The sequence below is a fragment of the Lathamus discolor genome, chromosome 8, assembly GCF_037157495.1.
Source record: "Lathamus discolor isolate bLatDis1 chromosome 8, bLatDis1.hap1, whole genome shotgun sequence".
Classification (NCBI taxonomy): Eukaryota; Metazoa; Chordata; class Aves; order Psittaciformes; family Psittacidae; genus Lathamus; species Lathamus discolor.
Genome location: NC_088891.1, coordinates 13210103 through 13223067, shown reverse-complemented (window position 1 = coordinate 13223067; position 12965 = coordinate 13210103). Strand labels below are relative to the sequence as shown.

The following is a 12965-nucleotide window of genomic DNA, read 5'->3' as shown; positions in this document are numbered from 1 at the left end:
AGGGAAGGGAAAGAAAACTACATCTTTGATTAGCATTGAATTAAAGATTGAGCTCAATGATATAGAGCACTCTCAGATTCTGGGCTTGACAGGAGCTGAGGCATTACCCACTCACCAGGACCAGGAGCCACCTGGGAACCAGCAACAGGCCCATAGCCGAAGAGAAGCAGGTCAGAAGTCTCTAAGGTTCAACCACTATATTCAACACACACAACCAAAAGGGCCAAAAAGCCTGCAGGTCTGTACACATAAGCAGCAGGACTGCTGCAGGCCATGCTATGACTCCATTTCATCATCCCCACTAAAGTCAGTTCACTGTTCCATTGTTTTATCAGATGTTCACCTTTACTGTTCGTGGCTCCCGCAGTCAGAGGGAAGTTTGGGATGGAAATCCCAGGCTCCCTTCAATTTGCTCCCACAGCCATGCAGTTCCCCTGCTCTTCAGGAGGCTCCCAGATTTGAACACCCGATGGGATCCCCCCTGCTCTGTCCTGCCTCTCTCCTCCACCGTCCCTCCAGAGGCTGAGCACAGGTCCCATCACACCATGAGAGCTGACAGTGGGTGCATTACCAGGCAGCCAGGCAGTGCATGCTGCATCTCACTGCATGCACAGCAGACAAGAGGAGGGTGTCCTTGCTGGTGGAACGATCAGCCAGATGCCAGCCAGAAGCCCCTCAGATAAAACCCCCTGCAGGTAAGGCTGGAGAAGGATGAGGAGCAGAAGGATACTCACTGTCTCCGCTCTCACCAAGAGATACCTTTCTGCTCACCGAAGGGTGATCTGAGGCTGAACAAATCTGAAACATGAACTTTCAGGAGTTTGTATTAATGCTTCTGCATGGTTCTTTCGCAGCATGTGAACCTTGCTTTGGGTGCAGGTTTCCACCCAAAACTCAAAGCAAAACTGCTGAAACCACAGGCTTTTACAGAATCTCCACCCAAAATAACTACCTTAGCTCAAAATCTCTCTGTAGGCAGGGCAAGGGGTTTCAGGCTGGTGAGGAAACCATCAGCTAGGGACTCCAGGTGTAGGACTAAGGCAGAGAGAGCAGGCAAGTCAGGAGCCCAGCCTGCTTGTCTGAGCAGGAGACCATACTCTGTGCAGCCCTGCAACTCTGTTTATCTATTGCTTGAACCTTCAAACCTGTTCCTGAGTTGTCAGCATTTCTGAGTGTAAATCCCTGTAAGTGATGACGAGGTTCTTTGCCTTAATTACCACATCTGTTTGCTGCCCACTGGGTATAAGGACCATAAACCTTTCCAACACTCACAGGTGCTTGACAAGCTACCTGCTACCCCCACTTTGTGTCCACTCTGTGGGTTAAGCACCCCACGGTCTGCCCATGCTCCAGCTATGAGCTTGTGCCTTCCCTCTGTTGTAATCCAAGCTGGGAGCCTACTTCACTTACTCTTTTTAGCAGCCTATTCTCCTTATCAGTTATAAACTTAGCAATGCTAAAATCATAGGACACAATAGTACTTGGATGGGATGTCCCATGTCAGGAGTAGCTCCCCTGGCTCCCTGAACAGGACCAAGGCTTGACAAACATCGCCACAAGCCTTGGAGAATGTGGGAATAGCTCTTCCCTCCCGTGTGTTGGATCTGCTGCTCTCCTCCCTGCATAAAAGGCTGCTCTGTGCCTTCCAGGGCTGCCAGAACAGCCAGAAGCTGCTCTCTGCTTTTATTTTTTTTTTCCCTATAAACCACAGACAGAAGAAAACCGCAGAGGAAAAAAACCACCTTAAATCAGCACTGGGGATTTGGCTACTACACCTCAGTTCTCTCTTTTATTTTTTAACCAGGCAGATCTATAGCAGAGATAAGTGTATGCTTAAACAGTTTGCTGAATCAGAATCAAAAGAGTACTCAGTCTCTCCAGTCAGTAGTTGCTTTGATACCTCATCTGTGCAGTTCACTTAAGCAGTACATGTAAGTGAAACACATCTTTCTTTTTCCCATGCTTTTGATGGTGATATTGTTGTACAAAGACTGCGTCTCCCATTTCTAACAGAACTCATTCTTCATCAGCGAGACCGGCGCTGCTGCATGGCATAAGCAGGCGGTCACCTTGTCAGAAGTGACGCTGACAGTCAGCGGGCTTTGGTCCCCAGGAGTCAGGCTGCTAGAGTCAGTTTGGCAACTACCTGCTATCCAAAGTACTCCTAAATCTCTGGTCTGAAGACACAGCCTAGACTAAAAAAAGCCTTTACACAACAGCCCTGTCTCTAACCCCAGATTTTCTCAGAGCAGTAAAAATGACAAACTTCCCTAGTAAGGGTACTTCTGCTGGCAGAGCATCTCCCAGTTCAGTAAGTAAAATAACCTAAACAGGAAAAAAGTCATGTTGATTTAATTATACACCTACAATGGGATTTTAATGATACAGAAATGGCATAAAAGAAATCTTTTCTTTAATCAGTATTTCCTTATTATCATAAGCTTCTAGTGTGGGGCTGGCTTTAAGGACTTGTGGGACAAATTAAAGCTGCAAGTCACTTTATGCTGGAAAAATCTGCAGCCATTGTCCTTTGCAGATGCAGAAGGCAGTGTACCCTGCTACACAAAGCAAAATCACTTGCTTTGGGTTTTGTTTTCCAAGAGGCAACTGTTCACTCAGTTTTAATTTCCCCCCTTACAATAGAGAACAGCCCTGAAGAGTTTTGCAGCCAGCTTCTCAAAATAAACACCCAACGTCATGCTGCTGTGGGGAGGAGGGAGAGAACAAGCCCTGCTCCCTGGAGGGAGGAAGTGAGTGCCGGGGGGACAGGAAGCCCCCCAGTGAGGACAGCAGGTCCCTGGGAGCACCCAGGCCAGGGCTGGCTGCTCCCAGCCCCGTGCTCACTGAATCAGTGCAACGTCTCATGTCCCACTTCAAAGGCAGGCTTTGCGGTTCATTGCTGAAAAGCTTTATACTAAGAAAACCCCAACAACTAAACAAACCAAAGCAAGGCTTACCTCTGAAGTGACTTACACATGGCTGCATGCTTTAAACGCTATCACAGGAACGACAGCAGTGTAGGATATGACCCACTTAGTTACACATACACTTCAACGGGCTGTAATGCAGCATTGTGTTGTACATCTATTTTTTTATATATGTATGAGCTGAAACCCTACATTAATTTCTATAGCTAATGACCATGAGGTTAGTGAAGGAGCAAAAGCAGCCCTCATTCAGATAAATGCTTGCCTGAATTTCAACACTGGTCAGATAGGAAGTTTGCAAAGTAGGCCTAAAAGAGTGATTAGAAGAGGTTGACCTCAGTGTTAAAGCATTGCATGTCCTCCTCAGAGGGCAGGTGATTGCATGCAATCAAGTTGGAGCAATTAAACCCAAATCACCACCCCAGCAGCTGAGAAGGACCACCCTGATCAGTTTAAGCTCCCTGCAGCAGGTGACTGAAGGTGTCCTGTCTGATTATGCACTAGGAACACAACCAACACCAGCTCATGTGTCCTTGCTGAGGGAGCTAAGATATCCTTACCACCACCGCTGGTTCACCTGTGATGGGCTGGCCATTCTTTCTGCTCTGGCATAGGCTCTTATAGGGGCCCTTATAGCATAAGATATGGGACTTTCAAAACTGGACAGGGAGGGATTGGCTTTCTGCTGTCCCCTGGGCTGTGCTCTGGCAGCAGTGCATTTGGCAGCAGCGCCAAGGCAACGACTGACATGCTGTGCTGCAAGGAAATGGGATTTCTGGGTGTCAGAATCGCCATTCCCAGCTACAACACAGTGCAGCAGTTGGGTCTGTTTCTAGGGAAAGCATTCCCTTCTCCATGCAAAGCAGCGGCAGCTTGGGAGTGCTTGATGGGAAGTGAGGCTGTCTTTCTCCTGCATAGACTGTATTAGAACCGGTGAGCAGTTCACTCCAGCTAAGTTACTCCCAAAGTAATCAAATATCATCCTGCCCTGCTCATGGTTGTTTTGCTTCAGTCTCCTGCTTTTCTCCCTTGTTCCGAGAAGGAAAGGCCAGGGTGAAAAGAGGGAAAACATGTTTTCTGCCTTCTTTTGAGCAACAGAAGATTCTGCAATACACTGATCTGTGAAACAGCAAATACCAGGAAGGGACAGAACAGTCTGAAACTCCTTTGGCCTCGTGGAGCTGGCAAGAACTTTACCATTGGCCTTATAAATGCTGTATGGGTAAAGCCCAGGGACTGTTTATGCAACAGTGGGTACTTGATGTCTGAATGAGGGGTGTAATTAACATGGACCATGCCAGCTGTAGCAAAGATAATTTTTTCTTTCATTTATTTAATCAATTAAAAAAACCAACTCTTCCCAAAATGTTAAATTCTATCAGAGTAAACACCCATTTGGAGCCTATACTTAGTTTTAGAAGAGGGGGAGGAATCCATTTCCCCTGATATTTCCTCTACATAACCTTAATACAACGTAATAAACCTTTCAGTTATGCTGTCACCATTACTGAACCTAGCATCGAGATGTTGCTTTTCTAAGAGGGAAAAATTGATGCATAAATTGTTAAGTGGTATCATCGCAGTCGTATGCTGCTTCCCTCTGCCAACACCAAGCCCTTGCCTCGACAGGAAGGCTAATGAGTCCCTTCAGAGAATGGCACTGCTTTTGGCTCATTTCCACAGAAACAGAAATAGAAAAGTCATTGGCAACGCCAAGTGGGTAGGAAAGGCTCCACATAGAGTAATCCTGTGAGATACCAAGCTGCACTGGGCAGGGGCTGAAGGCATGCAGCACTGGGCAGAAAGGCTGTAGCATCCTGCAGCATCAAGCTGTTACTACCAAATTCCTTTCTTTTGCACTCTGTCAGGGAACAGCTACGCCAAAGTGGAAAAAAATCCGGGAAAGCTACTGAAACATTCTCACTATTACAGACCTCATGTTTCCACCACAAATGGATAAAACTCCCAGAGAGGTTTCTGGTGTCTTTTAAGGTCAGTGTTTGTGGCATTAAGGAGTATCAGGCATTCTGTGATGCAGTACTCGTGGATTTTGGGAACATTTTTAAGTAAGACTAGAAAAAAAATGTAATTTGCTTTTGTGATTTACAGCGCTGCTTGCCCGTAAGCATACATAACACTGACTTACTGTCCTTTCTTGGTACTGATCTGCCCATGGCAGGGGGGTTGGAGCTAGATGACCTTAAGGTCCTTTCCAGCTGTAGCTATTCTATGGTCTGACCCCTGTTTCCTTGCGTACTTCCCTTCTGACTTCGCCCCGGTTTGATCTAATAACAGAGGCTACATTAAAGCAATCTTTCGTTTCCTTTATTTGAATCCCTAATGAAAGGGACAGCAGTGGCATGGAATGGGACTGCACAGCACTCTGCTACCTTTGGCTGTAAGGATAAATATTCTATTCCTGTTACTCAAACTGGCAATTCCTAAAAGAAGGATTTAAAGAGAGGCATCACAGCAACCACTTCTCATCTTCCTTCATGTACACCAGTATCCCCACCGAGGTGGGGGGAAAGACTGCAGGCAGCAAAATTAGCCGTGCTGTCTCTGAACTGCATTGCCTCATTCTTTCCGTAATTGCTAGTATATAATACCCCTCTTGGGAAACAACCCCTTTTGCTAACAGAACTGAGGATCGCTTCAGACTGAAAGCATTTCCCCCCTTTTTCATCACTTTAGAAGTGCACTCTGGATCGACAGATTTTAATATCTGTCTTTGCCAAGGAGAGATCAGACACTAAATGACATACCATGCAAGTGAGGGCTCATTACTGTGAAACTGTTGTTTCTTGCCCAGCCAGTTAATTGGAGCCTATAAAATTTCCATTGTTCAAACCTGGATTATCTCACAGGTATTTACCTGGACAAGGAAAATCCCAAGCCCTCTTCCACTGGACAGATACATGGGATCCCAAACATGCACAGGATGGAGAAGTAACCCAAGACTGTGCCATTTGAGCAGGTTCTCTCCAGGGATCTCCAGCAGAGGTTTTAATCCCATCTGTGGAGGCAAAGACACAGAAAGGTGAAGTCACTTGCCTTGAGGCATGCAGCAATTTAGTTGCAGAGCTGGAAATAAAACTGAGGAATATGAACATGCTGGACCATGCTATAATCAGCAGATGCTATTGCTTCCAAGTTCTAATTAAAGAGCTGTCATTACACAAAAAGCAATTGTAGTTTGCAGTAAAACTGATAAAGCTCAATAATCTGGAGTACTGGAGAGGAGGCATATGTTTTTTTAAATATCCCAAAGATGATAATATAGCCCTTTTATTAAAGCCTGCCTCAGCCTCTGCAGCTAGCTGATCCCAGCTATGAGGTCTCTCTCTGCTCTAACAAACCCAGGATCCTGCCAGTACAAATTGAGTAATGCTTAAAATATATAAACTACACCACACTTTCCTACCTGAGACCATTTGTGTGAAAGCAACTGCACTGCAGCACTTTCATGAAATAGAATAGAGAACCAGTGGGAAAAATAACAAGTCTGGGAGAGAACAGAAGTGGTTGATGTGCTGCAGCCATCATTAACACAGCTGGCAATATTTAAATGCATGAAAATAGGTGGTAATAATACAAATATAAATGAACCAATTAGATGCCTTGGCCATGCGAGTGCACACACAAACACACAAATACACATACATTTCTCTGCAAAGGGAACTCCTGCTTCCAGCTAATGCTGTGCCTAATGCTGCTCCGGCAGATGCTTGGCATTGGGTCCAGCCCCAGTGCTAAAGGTTTGATTGCCCTAGCGCTGGAGCCGTTGCTGGATTTTCATCCCCAGCATTGTGAGCCAGGCAGGGTCTCAGCTCTGCTGCTCCTGCTCGGAGATACCTCACACGGGCTGGGAGCTGGTGACACCCCAGGGTTGGGTTGGTGGCAGTGGCACCCCAGGGCCAACCTGCACGTAGGCAGTGTGCTTGGGTTGGGGGAGGAATGTGTGCCCAGGGTTGCTCAATGCCAATGCCTCCAGCTGAATGAGGAGCAACAGAAACTGCCTCTCCGGAGTCCTGTCCAGCCCTGCTCCTTCATGCAGACAGCACCTTAACACAGGCCATTGCAAAAGGTGAAAGGATGGAGCAAGTGCACTTCTGTTTCCCACAGAAATGAAATACCTCAAAGATATTCCTACAATCCAGTGATTACTTGGGTTTCTTACCTGGTAGGCACATATGGCTGTGAATACCAGGGTAAGGCGGGTGCAATCACTGCTGGGAGCACAAAGATGCTTCATTTGCAGCCAAAGACCAGATGTATTTGTGTGAACTGCATCCAGCCATGAGTGACTGACAGCTGGCACGCCCCACAGCTTCCAGTACCAGTTGTGCTAGGGGAAAAATGAAAGGTACCAAAATGAGGCCTTCAATTGAGAAATAGAAAGTGAGGGCCAGCAGTGCCACATTCTGCGGCACTGGCAAACAAGGCCACCATATTCCCCCTCTGCAGATGGCTGTCAGATGTCTGTGGTTGCAGTCTAGAGCCCAGCAGTGTCTCAGCTGCAGAAAAGCCGTTTTCTGTCCTCCACCTCTGATTTTTCCGTATTTGATCAAGTTTCACAAAGGCTGTGCAGGAAGCAGGTTTTAACGGTGACTCAAGCACACGTCAGCTCTACAGAGGTGCAGCACAGGCGTGTAGGCACTGCGGCAGCATGCAGGTCAAAACCAACAAGCCCTGCATCGCTGCAAGCATGGTTACTCACAGCTTAAATCCTTCTACTTCCACCTTACTTGGGATTTTGTTATGGGAGCTGCTGGAACACAAGGAAAGACATCTTGGAAGGGGTTCAGCCAGCCTTCAGCAGAGCTCTACCAATGTCTACCATAAAAAGAGAGAAAGAGGAAATACCTTGAAATAACACAACCGGAATTATCTGTTAGGTGGCCTGCGATAAAGGTGGTGTCCTAAAAACAGGAGGCCAGGCGCATCAAGGTCTCTAGGAGATAAAGGGGAGGAAAAAAAACCGAAACCAAACAACCAAAAAGCCCCCAACAAACCAGGTGCAGTTGAGGTCTTTGGCACAAAATAGGTGATGAGATAAAGGCTTGTGTAATTTCTTTAAACAGCAAACCAGGGCAGGTTTCAGGAAATAAGAGAGAAAAGCCAATTCTGTTGCTGTGCCTCAGAGGCAAGATACAGGGTCTTTGCCCTCTGGGGCCATTGGCTCCCGTGACTTTGCTCTGTTCACAGAAGCTGGAGGTGACCAGTTGGCAGGTCAGAGTATTCTCTGGAAAGGAGCAATGTACTTGCAATACACGTGCAATTAGTGCATCACTGTGAGCACCAGAGTTGAGAGCATCTATTCCCAATTAGATCTAACATAGTGGCTATTCCATCTATCCTTGGTCAGAAACCACCTTTGAACTGCTAGTTCCATGGCTCTTTCTGATTCAGAATTGACCATAAGCAGCAATCTGGTTGGGCTGCAGCTACTGGATTTCTCAGACTGTTGTGGACCTCTCAGCTGTGTCACTGCCTGCTGCCGCTGCTGGGAAGGTGGCTCATACTTCCCTTGTACTTTCACTACATGCAAGAGTAACACTCCATACGCATACCTGTGAAAAAGCTGAGGCTGCCTGGAGGGAAGTTCTTGTTTGGTAAAGAGAATTGCAAGTTTGATTCCAACAGCACTAAGCAAACTGCCTAATCAGATTGAGCGGGTCACACAAATTACCAAAGGATCAAAAAGAGAAGTTCCTGACCTCCACCCAGAATTCTTCAGGGTATTTTGTTGAGATGTGTTTCAGTCCCAACAGGGTGAAAAACAGGTACTGTATTTAGGTTGGCAAACCATGTGCCATGTGCCGTGCACAGACCAGCCCAGTCTGCCTGCTCCTGCCTTCCCAAGCACAGCTCACTTGGGGAAAGGCAGGACTGCAGGACCCCTAACACCCTGCACACATTCTGCGTGACCAAAAGCGAACATGTACACAGTCTGCACCTCGAAAGAGGCTCTCAGAAAAGAAAGGGCTTTTTCCCCTGCCCACTCGGAAATGAGGAGATCAAGTGAGAAATCCTGACTCAAGTAAAATGAGCAGGACTTTGCCACTGATTTCAACAGGCCCAGCTTTTCACCCCAAGACTCTGCTCTGCTGTTGAGTAAGGAGATAAGCTGCCAGCAGCAACAGTCTGGCCTCGGAAATCTGGAGGGGTTTGTTGGCTGATTGCAGAAGCAGCAAATGCACAGCTCACCCACAGTGCAGATGTAACTTGCATGCCGCCCACTTTCAGAAAAGCTGAGGGCTCCATGTTTATTGTGCAATGGGAAGACATTAATAATCATGCCTGATGATGTTTAAGAATGGAGATAAAATTCTCTATTATCACAGATTATCAGTTTGTCAAAGGGGATGCTGGCAGACAGAAGCTTTACTGGGATGAGGTTTGCATTTCAATGAGCAATCTGCATGAACAGCTTTCAGCTCCTCCATGCATCAGATCCAGGCAGAAGCAGATCTGTGCTGAAGCATCCTTCCAAGATGCCCTGCAGTGCTTAGAGAGGTCTGACTACAGCCAGGTCACGGTCAAGGCTGTCAAAGCTAAAAATTATAGACGGCCATAACTGCAGAAGATGCTGGGCTCACTGCACGGTGAGTAATGAGGGTTTTAGAAAAGCACACTGAGAATGACCACATTTTCTGCTATTTATAAAATCCTGCTAAAGTACAAACTGGAGGCACTGGCACAATGCTCCCACAGCGCTCCCTCAGACCCAAGGTGCTCAGATCCTGTCATGAAGAGACTGGTAGAAGCAATCATCCAGCCACCTTGAAAGGACTTCAGAGGCTTTGCTGGGAACTGGAGCCAAGCTCAAGCATCCAAAGATAAAGAGTGTGAATATGTAAGAGCAGCATTTCACCTCGTGGGGACTGTGTTGAGCCCCACACGGACAAGCCTTGCTGCAAGCATGCTGCTGGTTGTCTAAACCAGCAGTGATTACAGGGGAATCCAGAGTGGCATTTCTGTCCTTTTCCCGGCCTCTTCCCAGCACCATCCTTCTCCCATCACACTTCTCTAGCCTGCAGCCAACCTGCGTGGCAGGTAAAGCACCTTCCACAGCTTGCTGGACAAGCCTAGCAAAGGGCTCTTCTAGCAGTCATTTCCTTGCTGTTCACTAGTCTTGCACAGTGCCTGGGAGTGGAATACCCTGAATTAGGGGCTTTTAAGAGGCAGTAGTACCCACACAAAACTTCGTACAGATCTGAACTTAAAACCAATGCTCAGCATGAAAAAGAGGTTATGACCCCTCTGTATTTTTAAGTCTCTGCAAGCACAGGAGCTGGAAACATCTCTTCTTCCTCATTGCCCTTTAAAAATACTTCAGTTTCTCTGAAATACTGTGTACTGAGCAGCTATCTCTTTGCCAAGCTACCAAGTGTCTTGGGACTCACAATAGAGTCTCAAGAGCTGATAAAGCTCTCTATGCTTGTGGTTGAGAAGGCCCTGGGGGATGAAAGGCAAGCCTCATCCCTGCTTTCAACCTTATTTCTACCATCCACAAGACTCACACCAGAAACAATATTGGCTGCACAAATTCTCATGGCTCCCAGGACCTCAGCGCAGGAGTCTGCTGCCAGCAATCAGATTCTTCCTGCATGCAGCACAACCCTCTGCCGTGCTTTGAAACAGACCTGAGAGCACCAGCAGCCACACGGATACAGTCACAAGGCAAAACACCGGCTGCTCTCCATTTGCTCTGCAGGATGCAGTCAGCAGGCTTGTGTGGCTGTACGTGCAGGGAGCATCTGCTGTGTGTGCAGGAGTGCCATTGGCTTGGGTACACACACATACACCCCCCATGTGTGCATGTGCTCATCAGCTACAGCCTTACACCATAAACACAAGCTGCTGCTCAAGTGCAATGCTTGGCTGAGCTCCCTTACACCTCTATAGCATTCGAGCGGTTCAGAAACAACCTGATTGCTGGGATCAAAGCAAGCAGATAATATTTCTTCTTCTGCAGACCTGCTCCTGCAGGTTTCATACCTGACATTTGCATAGCACTCTTTCCCATAGGGCCCCCACGTATGAGAAAGACATGCATGCGAGGAGGGAGGCATCATCCCTAATTTTCAGGTAAAAGAACTCAGTGCTTTGCACATTGATCAGATTCCCTGCAGCAGAAAGGCAGGAGCCTGGCTCCAGGCTCCTGCCTCACAATGACCCTTCTCACTGCATGTTCAGCCCATTTCTTCTTGTGTCATCCACCATACACCTGGGGAGCAGGTCCTTTTGTGTGGTACTTCATGTTTGAACCCTAATTTCCCCCTCTTTCATTCTTTGTAGTTTAGGCTGAATAACCTTTATTTCAGTTGTTCCATATGGAATATGTTGCAGGGGAGTAGTGCTGCTGTTACTTGTGCTGCTCTTTTCTAGTGCGATCAACCACTTTCATCAACTAGAGCACCCAAAACACGGACCCAGAATTTCAGCTGTAGCCTGCTGAACATGGCCCAAGAACCACTTGTCTGGGTCTTCCTGGCTACACTGCCATTTACCTGAGCCAGCGTGCATAGTCCCCTGCTATGTGATGTGAATGTACAGTTTCACTGCATCTAGGCAAGGAAAAGGCAATTGAGAACTCAGGGAGGCAAGTGCAAGGGGGGGCTCCCTGATTGCATCCCTGGTTTTCTGTGTCCATTTCTACATGGGAGGGAAAAAAAGCACCTCCCTTCGCAAGCCACGAGATCCTGAAGGTCCCCTGTCAAGTAGAGCTCCAGCACCCAGTTGCCTCCATCAAACAAAGGGCAGCAATGGCTGTGGCTGCAGACATTGTTTGGAGGCAGCAAAGCCCACATGCATTTGACAGACAAAACCTTAATGGACTACGCGCGCAGAGTGGGTTGACACAGCTGCCCCTCTCTTTGCTGTTTCTGCTCTCCACAGAAGTGCACAGCCTGTGCTTTGCTGCCCAGGGCACAGGACATGCACTGCTGTCTGAGCTGTTCACCTTCCCTCCCCTCAGCTCTGCCACCCCAGAGCAAACGGTACAGGTTTAACCTGCCCCTCTCCACCTCCCCTCTGCCCCGGGGCTGGGCTCACCCTCGCAGTGAGCACCCATCACCAGTGCTGGTCTCACACCACTGGTACGCAGCCAGCCTTCACAGATGGCCACTGCGTGGAGTTTTCAATACACGAAGCAGTTGAAACAACAAAAGCACTGCCGAGGCTGATTCAGCTCGTGAGCCTGCATCCCATTAAACCAGTCATAGTTTCCAGTTGTTCTGCACAGGAACCGCATGGCTGTGCACAGCTTCCCAGGCAGTGGCTGCACTGAATCACATCTCCCAGCTGCGCTGCCCACAGACAGCTTACTCCAAACTGGACCAAAGTGGCTCCTTCTGCACTAGAAAACAAGTCCTTGTGGAAACAAACCCTTGTGGCAAGGCCTTCCAGCCAATTTTTTACTAGCAATCCAGCATGTTGCACCCACTAGCAGCCCTCTCAAGGGCGTGCTGCTGCATTTTGAGAGAACGATTCTGGCCGATGGAGACCGGCCCAATGCAAAAAGGAGGGAGTCTGTCAACATCCCCAGCTGGCACCTCCCAGAATCTCACAGGTACCACTCACGGTCTGGAAAACAACGGAGGTGGCTGTGATGCTTTGTGGAGTACAAGGGGCAGCGCTGCTCCCAGGGAGCTGCGAGGAGGCAGGCACTGGCTGCGGCTCTTGCTCGCAGACCATTACAATCTAGAGCCATGGCAGACCTTTGTATCGTGTCCCAGACTTGCAGTGTCTCACAGACAGCTTCACACAAATCCTGTCCCTTTGAGACATCCAAACTCAGGGTGCAAACATTCTCAAACCCTAGTAAAGCCTTCAGTGGGTGGTACCGTTCTACAACTGTTTTTCTGCTTGACCACTGCTGGGTTTTTTGCTGCTCATGAAGTGATGCAGTTTCCAGACAGGATGTGGTTTGTGCTGTTCTGTGTGTTACCCGCAGAAGATGCTAGACTGGAACAGTCATCAGGTGGGAGATTCCAAGCAGGACTTAAAAAATAAAATTAAAGCGGGTGGATA

At 47.8% G+C, this 12965-nt stretch overlaps 1 long non-coding RNA gene across 1 annotated transcript; it reads right to left on the bottom strand.

Moving 5' to 3' along the window:
- Positions 1-349: 349 nt before the first annotated feature.
- Positions 350-7637, bottom strand: LOC136018825 (uncharacterized). Its single transcript, XR_010614593.1, has 3 exons — positions 7108-7637; positions 5803-5943; positions 350-810 (listed from the first exon to the last, which is right to left on the bottom strand). It is a non-coding gene; the product is annotated as an uncharacterized LOC136018825 (long non-coding RNA).
- Between the last annotated feature and the right edge of the window lie 5328 nt (positions 7638-12965).